The following is a 13,155-nucleotide window of genomic DNA, read 5'->3' on the forward strand; positions in this document are numbered from 1 at the left end:
GCCATAAGTATACATATGTCCCCTCTCTTGGAAGAAAAGCTCCTTGGAAGAAAAACTCTGACCAACCTAGACAGCATATTAAAAAGCAGAGACATTACTTTTCTAACAAAGGTCTATCTAGTCAAAGCTATGGTTTTCCCAGTAGTCATGTATGGATGTGAGAGTTGGACTATAAAGAAACCTGAGCACCAAAGAATTGATGCTTCTGAACTGTGGTGTTGGAGAAGACTCTTGAGAGTCCCTTGGTCTGCAAGGAGATCCAACCAGTCCATCCTAAAGGAAATCAGTCCTGAATATTCATTGGAAGGACTGATGCTGAAGCTGAAACTTTGGCCACCTGATATGAAGAACTGACTCATTGGAAAAGACCCTGATGCTGCGAAAGATTGAAGGCAGGAGGAGAAGGGGACAACAGAGGATGAGATGGTTGGATGGCATCACTGACTCAATGGACATGACTTTGAGCAAGCTCCAGGAGTTGGTGATGGACAAGGAAGCCTGATGTGCTGCAGTCCATGGGGTCACAAAAAGTCAGACACGACTGAGCGACTGACCTGAACTGTCCCATCTCTCTTGAACCTCCCTCCCATCCCCCACCCCACCCCTCTAGGCTGTCACAGAGCACCAGGTTGAGCTCCCTGTGCTATACAGCAGCTTTCCACTAGCTATTTTACATATACAAAATCACTGCAGATGCTGATTGCAGCCATGAAATTAAAAGACGCTTGCTCCTTGGAAGGAAAGTTATGACCAACCTTGATAGTATATTAAAAAGCAGAGACATTACTTTGCCGACCAAGGTCCGTCTAGTCAAGGCAATGGTTTTTCCCGTGGTCATATATGGATGTGAGAGTTGGACTGTGAAGAAAGCTGATCGCCGAAGAATCGATGCTTTTGAACTGTGGTGCTGGAGAAGACTCTTGAGAGTCCCTTATACTGCAAGGAGATCCAACCAGTCCATTCTAAAGAAGATCAATCCTGGATGTTCATTGGAGGGACTGATGCTAAAGCTGAAACTGCAATACTTTGGCCACCTCATGCGACGAGTTGACTCACTGGAAAAGACTCTGATGCTGGGAAAGGTTGGGGGCGGGAGGAGAAGGGGACGACGGAGAATGAGATGGCTGGATGGCATCACTGACTCTGTGGACATGAGTTTGAGTGAACTCTGGGAGTTGGTGATGGACAGGGAGGCCTGGCGTGCTGTGATTCATGGGGTCGTGGAGAGTCGGACACGACTGAGCGACTGAACTGAACTGAACTGAATGTATATGTTTCAATGCTATTCTCTCAATTCATCCCACCTTTAAAAAAATATTTATTTGGCCATGTTGGGTCTTAGTTTCCTTGCAGTGTGTGAACTCTCTAGTTGTGACATGCAGACTTAGTTGCTCCACGGCATGTGGGATCTTTGTTCCCCAACCAGGGACCGAATCTGTGTCCTCTGCATTGCAAGGCGGATTCTTAACCACTGAACCACCAGGGAAGGCCCTCTAGGGACCCTTTAAATCATCTCTATGCTGGAGGTTGTGAGGTGACTCAACAAGATAATGTCCATGCCTGTGCTTAACTGGTGCTTGGAATAAAAGGGGAGCCCAATACATTAAATATGCATCTCTTCTTTGTGACTCCTGTGTCCACGTGGGGAGTGCCCAGGGAATTCTTAATTTGGTGTATTTGTTCTCTTATCATTTTAAGCTTTGTGGGCCATGTATGGTTTCTGTTGCACATTCTCCCCCTTCCCGACTTCCCCCGCCCCAACTCTTCAAAAATGTAAAAACCTGTCCTAGCTCACAGGCTGTACAAAAACGTGTAGTGAACTGGAGCTGGCCTGTGAGCCACACTTTGCTGACCTTTGCCCCAGAGATTGATGATGAGTCTTGAATGCCAGCTTAGTCACTTACTAGCTGTGTGACACTGGACAAGTGATCTAACCTCTCTGATCATCATTTTCTCCATCTATCAAAAAGGGCTTGTAACTACTTTTCTCACAATAGTACTCTAAGAAAGATGTAAACAGATAACAACACTTAGCAGAATATCTGGCATCAGTTAGCACTTAATAGTGGCTTATTATTACTGTTAATTTGCAGCTGGGAATTTAGAGCCTACTTGGATGACAGCTTGGTTGGCATAGAAGTTCTTTTTTTTTTTTAATGCCACAGGGTCAGAGGAGAAATGGTCTCTGAGGACAAAGTCCAGGGCCTCTTTGGGCCCAAGATGCATGAGTGAATTCATTCCTTCCTTCACTCACTCACCCACAAACCTTTATTGAGGGTCTACAACATGCCAGATGCTACAATAAGAACTGGGGACATGGCAGAGTACAAAAGAGACCACACTGCTGCCCACAGGAGTTCATAATCTAGTGGAGGAGAGAGGTGATGCACATGCAATGAGAAAGGCCTCAAGGGGAAGGCGTTCTGTGAACAGAGACCTGAATGGGAGGATGTAAGGAGTCAGTCACATGAATGTTGGGGGAAACAGAATTCCAGCACAAGGAGCAGGGTGTGCAAAGGCCCTGAGGCCGGAATATAGTTTTCCTGTAACAGAAACACAGTGGGAGCCAGAACACCAGGAACAGGTGATGAGCCCAGAGTTAAGTGTCCTAGAGGGAGATGGTGGAACAGATATCTGAGGACGAGGCTGGGGAAGGGTTGCAGACCATGTAGGCCTTGTAGTCTTCATGTCCAAGGATGCTGGGGAGGAAGCCAGAATAATCTTTGCTCACTCCCTCTGTGGTTACTTCTTTCATCCAATTCATATCCACGCAGCTCCCACGCTGTGCCAGTTAATCTCCCCACTGTGTTATCACACACCACCCTCTGTGCTCTCAAGGAACTCAGAACCAAGTGGGGAGCCATTCACTCAGTAAGTACCCCACTATAAGACCACTGCCCTGAAGAATGATGGGAGTAAGAGGCTCTAAGGGAGACTGAGCTAGCCTGGCAATCAGGGAAGGCTGCCTGCAGAAGGAAGAGTGGAGAGGCGAGCTGGGCGTTTGGCAGGTGGCAGCTTGGTTGCTTCTAGGAGCTCAGAGAGGCCAATGAAGCTGGAGGTTGGAGAGTGAGGGGGAGTATGGCCGGCATGTGCACAAATCCATCAGATTTGGGATTTGTGCCCCCAGATGAAGTGTAACCAGGGTGCTGGCAGAAGGGCGAAAGCCTTGGCAGTTCCCACTGCTGGGATCTGCCAGAACAGGCGCCCTGAAGGTAGGGACCATGGCTTAGTTCCCTCCCCAACACTTGGTGCCTGACCTGGTCAACAGCAGGTACAGGGTTAGTGTGATCTTGAGGCTCCCTTCCAACAAGTCTTCCCCCAGAGGGTCGGGATAGAACCCAACAACACAGAGACTTGGCTAAAGTGGAGGGGCATCCAAGTTCAGTTTGGAAATGATGAGAATAAGGCTTAAAGCATCTGGGGGGTGGTGGTGGTTCTTTAATGAGCAATGAAAATGTGGCCATGACTTTACCCATCAATTTTTCAAGATGACTTTTTTTGTGGGGGTGGGGATTATACCACACAGCATGTGGGATCTTAGTTCCCTGACCTGGTATTGAACTCCTGTCCCCTGAAGTGGATGTTTATATAGAGTCTTAATGGCTGGACCACCAGGGAATTCCTTCTCAAGGTGAGTTTTGACTGCCTTAGCTCCCTGCCTCCTTTCACACCTTGCCTCCAGCCTCTCTCCGTAATGATCCCTCCATCCCCTCGAAGAGCCTATTTCCACAGTTCACCTGAAGCCTCTGCATGTCCTGTTGCTTGTGTTGTGGGTGCCTGTCCCCTCCACCCCACTCCACCTTGATAATTCCCTCTTGCACCACTTGTCTCCTGCTCAGATAACCTTCGCAGAGCCCCTGGCCTGCTGTTCATCCCCACAGCATCCTGTGCTTGTCCTGTGTGTCCGGTCAGGAATTCCTTATTCTTATCCTTTTCCTCTTCCTCTCCGTAGTTTGTGGTCCCCCTTTCCTGGAACTGGGCCAGCACAGAGATGTGTTCAGTGACCAGCTACTGAATGAATGGATGGGTTTATACGGTTTTAGGGCTGGATGAGCCACCAACAACCTCATTCTTCCAAGAGTGCTTCAGATAGAAGAGACTTTGCTTGACACTCCCTAGGCATATCTGCATTTTATGAGATGAAATAAAACTTAGGCTAAAGGAATGCACCTCTTGTAATGGAGAAAATATTTTAAAAATATTAAATGCCTGTGGTTTTCATCCAACTCCTCTATAAATAATGCTGTCCACAGCCATTCCCCCGTGGCTGCGCCAATGAAGGGTGAATGTCACCTTGGGAATGACTGTGATACGAGGGAGGAAATGCGCAGGCTGGACAAGAAGAGGAAGTAGAAAGACCCTTCTTGACAGGTGAGAGGTGAGAGGAAAATGAAGAGCACGGCCGTGTAGGGGATGTGAGCACTGGGCCACCGGGGTTCTGACCGCCCTTCTTAGGGAGGAAATGCTGGGACCACAGCCTCTACGTACACAACAGCTTGAATGTCCGAACAAGTGGGATAGATCACTGGGAGGCTTTGGTTCTGGGAGCATCAGCTGCCCTGCAGAGGGCGCCAGTGAGTATTCGGAAGATAGAGGAAGATGTCCTTCTCTTCCAAAGTCACAAACACGGAGACTAGACAGGACTATTTGAACTCAGTGGAGGTGCTTCAAACTGAGGAAATGAAGTGGTCTTTAAATAGAAAGTTTATCCAATCCTGAACCCACCACCTATATCCCCGGTGGCAAGAGGCTTGGGAAAATGAGATCAATTATACAAAATAAAGCTGCTATATTTTCTGTATACATCTAAGTAGTAGTATGACTGAAATTGCGACCCCCCTGCCTCCCCACCTTGTAATGGTAGAACCTTGCTGTTGTGTAGTCGCTAAGTCGTGTTTGCCTGTTTTGTGACCCCATGGACTACAGCCCACCAGGCTCCTCTGTCTAAGGAATCTTCCAGGCAAGAATACTGGAGTAGGTTGCTATTTCCTCCTCCAGGGCATCTTCCCGACCTAGGGATTGAACCTGGATCTTCTGCATTGTAGGCAGATCCTTTACCCACGAAACCATGGGAAGAGCCAATCTACCCATGGGAAGATTGACTGGCCTTAATATTACACCAAAATACGTTTGCCTGTTGGCACCATCCCAGCCACCCAACAATTCTAAGCCTGCTTTCTTCTGATTTTCCATGATGATTTGCCTCCTCATCTTCCTCAATCTCTTTTGCAGTGAAGATGCAGCACAGATTCTAACAGCAAATATGAAGTGGGAGTCATGGAGCTGAGCTGGACAGTTTCCTAGTCTCCCAGCGCAGCTTCTCAAGACCCAGACACTTACTTGAGACACTGATGTACAGGAGACACCAATGACCATGTGTGTGTGTGTCTGTATCCATCCACTGTTCCTTATGTCCAGGATGGGCTGTCTCGGCCTCACCTGTCCCTGTACAGATGCTGGGGCCTTGGCTCTATTCAACCAGTTCCCTCTTGGGTTCCGTACACTTAGGCTTTCTAAATGAGTACACTGACTCCATCATTCTCTTACATTCTCTTGCCCACAGGTCCCACTGCTGAATTAATACATGGTCTTTCAGTTCCTGGCTCATCCTCTCAGTTCAGTTCAGTTCAGTCGCTCAGTCATGTCTGACTCTTTGCGACCCCATGAACCGCATGCAGCACGCCTGGCCTCCCTGTCCATCACCAACTCCTGGAGTCCACCCAAACCCATGTCCATTGAGTCGGTGATGCCATCCAACCATCCTATCCTCTGTCGTCCCCTTCTCCTCCTGCCCTCAATCTTTCCCAGCATCAGGTTCTTTTCAAATAAGTCAGCTCTTCGCATCAGGTGGCCAAAGTATTGGAGTTTCAGCTTCAACATCAGTCCTTCCAATGAACACTCAGGACTGATCTCCTTTAGAATGGACTGGTTGGATCTCCTTGCAGTCCAAGGGACTCTCAAGAGTCACATCCTCTAGTTCACTTCAATTACTCTCTGCTCTTACTAGAAGTTAAATATTCTTGTCATAACTTGACCCCTTTGAAAATGCCTGATGGTTGTGTCATAAAACAATGGCAAGGCAGTTAAATTGAATCCGTTTTTAAAAAGTGCATCCTCACATCTGATGACAAACAATAATGCTTAACACTCACAAGGGAACGTCTCATCTTCAAAGCACTCTGCTACCATTGAAGGCCACATTTGCTGAAGACAGACTCCCTTTCTTTTGTGTCACACTGAATCATCTCAGATTGAATTTAGAGAGGACAAGGAGTAGGGGGCCCCCTTAAAGTGCTGCATTGTGCTTGAAAACAGGCTGAAAAATAAGCCCTGAGAGACCTCAAGATTATTGTCCTTTCCATCCCAAATCCTCCCAAATGTGTCCCAGTCGTACCTTCTTCTTATATCCTTTTCCTGGGTGAGGGGGGCAAGATGGGTCATGTTATGCTGCATTAACAAACAATCCCCTGATTGCAAAGGCTTGAGATGGTGGAGACTTCTTTGGCGGTCCAGTGGTCAGGTCTCTGTGCTTCCACTGAAGTTGGTGAGATCCTGGCCGGGGGAATAACATCTTGCATGCCCTGTGGCATGGTCGAAAAAAAAACAAAACTGTCAGAAGTTGATTTTCGACTCATGCTACATATCCAGTGGATCACCTAGTGTTTGCTCCATTTCTCCTCTGCACAAGGGACCCGAGATGTATGTGTGGCCAGCATTTGAAATGATGATAAATGTCATTCAAAGGGAAAGAGCAAGTGTGGGCAATCACACATTAACTGGCTCTTTAAAACTTGCACTTGGAATTGGCACGTGTCACCTCTGGTCACGGTTCATTGACAAGCAAGTCATACGGCCATGTCAGTCATAAGCCTGAGTCCTATCACAGCCTCCTAAATCTTTCTCTTGAACCAAATCACTTACCTTCTCCTCCATTTCTTCCGTCACCACCAGACTCTCCCCTTGCCTAGATGTCTGCTGGAGCCCTGATCTGATTTCCCTGAATTTACTCTTGTATCTTTCTCCCCAATCTGCTGTCCAAACTCCAATCCAAGTGAATTTGTCAATAGAAGCAATTTTATTTCATTGCCCTCACCTCACGTTAAACTCTTTCATTGGCTTTCCATGGATCTTAAAACACAGCCCCTCTCCTCTCAGGTGGTGAGGAGTGGTCCAGTGGTTGTCCAGTGGTTAAGACTCCCCACTTCCACTGCAGGGGACATGGATTTGATCCCTGGTCGAGGAACTAAGATCCCACAGGCCACACAAAATGGCCAAAAAAGGACACCTACATTTCAAAAAAGAGAAAAAAAAAATTGCCCAAAACACAGAGCCCTCTCCCAGTCCCCACCAACCTCATCTCAAGCGACACTTCCTGTTTACTCTCCTTCTAAGGCTTTGGATCACAGGATCTTTGCTTTTGCCGTTCTCTCCACTGGGAGAGATACATCCCCTTTCCTCCAGGATGATAATACCTCATCATCCTTCATCTCCTAGTCAGCCATGCCTTCTCCAGAAGTCTCTCTGTTGACCCTTGGTGAGTCTGCTGTGAGTCTCTCTTATATAACACTCCCTGCAGTCAGAACTGTATTTTTATGTATGACTGAACTCTAAGATCCTTGAGGGCTTGGACCTTGTTTTTTTTTATTTTTAAATATTTATTTAATTAGCTTATTTGGTTGTGCCAGGTCTTATTGCAGTAGGTGGGATCTTTAACTGCAGCATTTGAACTCTTAGTTTCGGCATGTGGGATCTAGTTCCCTGACCAGGGACAGAACCCAAACCCCTGCATTGGGAGCATGGAGTCTTAGCCATTGGATCACTGGGGAAGTCCTCTTGTTTTATTTTCGTTCAGCTATATATTCCCACAGCCTGATAGCACAGTGCTTTGTACTCCAGTAATATTGATTGATTGAGTGCATGAATTTTTCTCAATTTGTTCTCTCATTTCTGTTTGCCCAAATATCCAGTTCAGGTCAAAGACAAATTCCTTTGTGTATGTTTCTTATGATGTTTATCTCATGTTTATTATAATAATTATTATTATCTACAATCATTGTGAGTTTGTCTTTCCTTCTCCCATGGGGCCTAGGGCCTTCAGAGCCTTGACCGTCATACACACTTAGCATATGGTGGTTAAGTTGACCTGAAGTGGCTAACCTCACCCTTTCTGGTTTTGATGCAGAAGAAAGTCTACATGGCACCCCTGCCATGCCTCGTGGGGTCTGGCTCTGCCCATCTCCCTGACGTCATCCTCACCTCCTCCTCTCCACCCCTTTCATCCCTCTCTAAAGGATGCTTGAGCTCCAGGTCTTGGCACAATTGTCTCCCTCAGTTAACTCAGGTAATGACTCAAATCTCTCCAAAAAAGCCTTTCCCATAAAAATTGGCATACGCTTTTTCTATTTTAAAACCATTCTCTGCTTTCTTCTTCTTCTTTTAATTATATTTTTGACTGTGCTGGGCTTTTTCCCAGTTGCAGAGAGCAGGGCTACTCTTCATTGTGCTGTTCGGGCTTCTCATTGCGGTGGCTTCTCTTGTTGTGGAGCCTGGGCTCTAGGGTCCCCAGGCTGCAGTAGCTGTGGCTCCTGGCCTCCAGACCACAGGTTAGTTGCTCCTTGTCCTACTCTTCCTGGATCAGGGGTCGAACCGTGTCTTCTGTATCAGTAGGAGGATTCTTTGCCACTGAGCCACCAGGAAGCCTCCATTATCTGCTTTCTAAATTGTTTATTATAGATTTTATAAGGGCATGTTATATATTTATTTTCTGACCCTTTATTGGGATGTATAGTCCATGAGGATAAGAACCACTGCTTATTACAGCATCTTGGGGCTCAATGAACACCTGTGAATGAATGAAAAAATAATTATATCAATTAACTGGCTAGTTTGGTTTTTGGGGGAAATAAGAGAATTAACTTGATTGTTTGATATTTTTGTTGTAACAGGATATTTTTCCAGTCGTTCCAGTAGGAATAGTTAGGATTGTCTTCCAAATTTCAATCTATTTCTCTTTCCACTTTTGTCTTTCTTTCTGATTCTGACTTTCATTTTCTCAACCAGTAAAAGTCATATACATATAGATACATACCTCTCCTCAGAGCAACTTTATTAGATCATTAGTTGAGGTGATGGAAAGTTGACATTCTTTAATTTTGTTCTTCATGTGTTGTGGATTTCAAAGCAATTAAGTTAATCCCAGAAAAACAAAGTATGAATTTTGCAGTTTTCTGAGCATTATTGGAACCAGGTCTTCAACACAAGATATGAGTCTATAAATATTTTCAATCCTTTAAGCAGTAATTACATTTTGGGGCTGATTCACACATAAATGTTTTCATATTTCCACCACATTCATGCTGGAGTGTACATATTTTTCTTTCTTTCTTTTTTTTTTTTCAGAAAAGCATATAAAATACAAATCTTTCTACTTCAAAGTGGCAGCAGAGGAGTTAGAGTTCTAAATATTCTCTGATTTGGAATGGTGTTCCACTAGCATGAAACCAACATTTCATCAAAGTGGTTTGCTTCAATCAGGGTTGTACTGGTGAGATATGAATTATAAATCATATCTTCTGTTTTACATGGGAAACGGGAGCTCTGAGGTGGATCGTGCTTGAACAGATGGACTCGAGGTGGTTTCATGTCTTCTGCTGCTTATGTTTTGCTTCTAATGTCATTTTCAAAGATTCCATCATTAACTTTAGAGGCGCTGAGGCAAGGAACTTTCAACAACTAAATATGGGTTTTGGCAAAGGTTCCAGCTGCCAAACAAGGCAGGGTGGCCTCACGTGCCCGGGCAACACAGACCAGAGGGATGGGCACAGGGAAGGGGGAACAGAAGAGGACAGAAAAGGGTCATCCCACGACTGGGTTCTCAGTTCCCCTCAGACAGGGAGCATCAGGGAAGGACTTTAGAACTGGCTTTGTGGTCCAGGTTTACCTGTATCCTGTTGATTACACTTGGAGAAGGAAATGGCAACCCACTCCAATACTCTTGCTTGGAAAATCCCATGGACGTAGAAGCCTGGTAGGCTACATACAGTCCATGGGGTCACAAAGAGTCGGACTCGACTGAGTGACTTCTCTCTTTCTCTTTGTTGATTATACTGGGTTCTTGTTTTCCAGCTATTCAGTATTCAGAATTAGGAATAGGAAGAGTTTGGACTGGATTGGGGCCGATATACTGTGATTCTGCTGTCTAAAGCGTTAAGTGTTGAAATACTATTTGTTAAAAAGCCCCCTCTTGACTTCTTTGGTAGTCCAGTGGTAAAGAATTCGCCTTCCAATGCAGAGTTCAATCCCTGGTCTGGGAAGATCCCTCATACCATGGGGAAATTAAGCTTGTGTGCCACAACTACTAAAGCTTGTGCTCCTTGAACCCATGCTCCAAAACAAGAAAAGCCACTCAATGTCCATTGAGTTGGTGATGCCATCCAACTATATTATCCTCCGTTGCCCCCTTCTCCTTCTGCCTTCAATCTTTCCCAGCATCAGGGTCTTTTTCCAGTGAGTCAGCTCTTCACATCAGGTGGCCAAAGTATTGGAGATTCAGCTTCAGCATCAGTCCTTCCAATGAATATTCAGGGTTGATTTCCTGTAGGATCAACTGGTTTGATCTTGCTGTTCAAGGGACTCTCTAGAGTCTTCTCCAGCACCACATTTTGAAAGCATCAATTCTTCAGCACTTAGCCTTCTTTATGGTCCAACTCTCACATCCTTACATGTGCTAAGTCACTTCAGTCGTGTCTGACTCTTTGTGACCCCATGGACTGTAGTCCACCAGTCTCCTCTGTCCATGGGATTCTTCAGGCAAGAATATTGGAGTGGGTTGTTATGACCTTCTCCAGGGGATCTTCCTGACCTAGAGATCTAACTGGCATCTCTTATATCTCCTGCATGGGCAGGTGGGTTCTTTACCACTATCACCACCTGGGAAGCCCACATCCTTGCATTAGGAAAGATCATATCTTTGACTATATGAACATTTGTTGGCAAAGTGATGTCTCTGCTTTTTAATATGCTGTCTGGGTTTGTCATAGCTTTCCTTCCAAGGAGCAGGTGTTTTTAAATTTCATAGCTACAGTCACCATCTACAGTGATTTTGGAGCCCAAAAAGATAAAATCTGTCATTGCTTCTACTTTTTCTCCTTCTGTTTATCATGAAGTGATAGGATCGGATGCCATGATCTTAGTTTTTTTGAATATTGAATTTTAAGCCAGGCTTTTCATTATATTAACACTTATATGTGGAATCTGAAAAACTTGGTATAGGTGATCTTATTTACAAAGCAGAAATAGAGACACAGGTGTAGAGAACAAATATCAGGGGGGAAGGGGAGAGGGATGAATTGGGAGGTTGGGATTAACATATATACACTATTGACACTATATATAAAATAGATAACTAATGAGAACCTGCTGTATAGCAGCCCAGGGAAATTGGTGCTCTGTGGTGACCTAACTGGGAAGGAAATCCAAAAAAGAAGGTGTATATATATATATATATATATAATTATTAATTAATTATAGTTAATATTAATATAGAATTATGTTCAGTTCAGTTCAGTCGCTCAGTCGTGTCCGACTCTTTGTGACCCCATGAATCACAGCATGCCAGGCCTCCCTGTCCATCACCAACTCCCGGAGTTCACTCAGACTCATGTCCATCGAGTCGGTGATGCCATCCAGCCATCTCATTCTCTGTCGTCCCCTTCTCCTCCTGCCCCCAATCCCTCCCAGCATCAGAGTCTTTTCCAGTGAGTTAACTCTTCGCATGAGGTGGCCAAACTATTGGAGCTTCAGCTTTAGCATCAGTCCTTCCAATGAACACCCAGGACTGATCTCCTTTAGAATGGACTTGCTCTATTAATAAATATATACTTATATATGTTAATATATGTCCATTGATATATACATATGTAGCTGGTTCACTTTGCTATACAGTAGAAACTGACACAACATTGTAAAGCAATTATACTCCAATAAAAATTATAAAAATAGACTGTGTACTTGATTTACTACATTCCTTTCCCACTCCTGCAGAAATGCGGAAGCTTCTGTCCAGCCTTGGTCTCTGTGAAATTAGGAGGAGTAGAGCCACCTGCTGACCAGTGAAGTCAACTCCCTGTTTTAACCATTCTGAGATGCTTGTTTTTGCAGCATTGATCCAACCCTCCTGACTGATATTCATACTTTATTCACTTTTCTAGTTCCTGGACCCAGGATAATACCTGACATATTATGGGCTCTCAATAATTATTTTCCAGGTTAATAAATGAATGAAGACAGAGTCCTGACCTTCCAAAGGGAGCAGTTGTCATGTAGACTGACTAAGTAGGACGGAGGTGAGAGTGGGACTAGAGATAATGCTAAGGATGAGTTGGCTGTAGAAGTAGACGGGCTCATTCCCGAACTGGAATGCTGGTACCTGTCCAATCCTGTCTCCTTGACAGGCTTAAAGTTTAAAATATAACTCTTCGGATACTGACTTTAGCAGTGCCTTGGTAGTTAAAATTTAAAAAGGCAGAAAAAGAATTAATACTTGTCTGCTGAGATAAAATAAGACAGAGGAATCAGCAGGTGGTGAGTAATCCACTGTCCTCCCCCATTTCTTCTTTCTCATGGCTTAATTGATTAATTATTTTAAAAATTGAATCCATTTACAAAATTATATTAGTTTCAGGTGTACAGCTTAGTGATTCAGTGTTTTTACAGATTCTACTCCATTAAAATGTATTACATGATAATGGCCATGATTCCCTGTGCTGTACAGTATAGCCTTGTAATTTATCTATTTTACACATAGTAGTTTGCATTTTTTAATCCCATGCTCTTATCTTGCCCCTCCCCCTTCCCTCTTTCCACTGGTAACCACTAGTTTGTTTTCTTTATCTGTGAATCTCTTTCTGTTTTGCATATTTTTTTGGGCTCCAAAATCACTGCAGATGCTGATTGCAGCCAGGAAATTAAAAGACGCTTACTCCTTGGAAGGAAAGTTATGACCAACCTAGATAGCATATTAAAAAGTAGAGACATTACTTTGCCAACCAAGGTCCATCTAGTCAAGGCTATGGTTTTTCCCGTGGTCATGTATGGATGTGAGAGTTGGACTGTGAAGAAAGCTGATCACCGAAGAATTGATGGTTTTGAACTGTG

General features: G+C 44.6%; 1 long non-coding RNA gene across 2 annotated transcripts in view; it reads right to left on the reverse strand.

Moving 5' to 3' along the window:
- The window catches only part of LOC129547098 (uncharacterized), a 64,094-nt gene that overhangs the window by 30,614 nt on the left and 20,325 nt on the right, over positions 1 to 13,155 (reverse strand). Inside the window, exon 2 of one of the 2 annotated variants that reach the window (XR_008684010.2) lies at positions 6,395 to 6,581. The exons of the other annotated variant lie outside the window; for it this stretch is intronic. This is a non-coding gene — a long non-coding RNA (uncharacterized LOC129547098). The remainder of the gene's footprint in view (positions 1 to 6,394; positions 6,582 to 13,155) is intronic. 2 annotated transcript variants of the gene reach the window in all.

The sequence above is a fragment of the Moschus berezovskii genome, chromosome 22 (genome assembly GCF_049115385.1).
Source record: "Moschus berezovskii isolate FMDL1 chromosome 22, NW_MosBer_1.0, whole genome shotgun sequence".
Taxonomy (NCBI): domain Eukaryota; kingdom Metazoa; phylum Chordata; class Mammalia; order Artiodactyla; family Moschidae; genus Moschus; species Moschus berezovskii.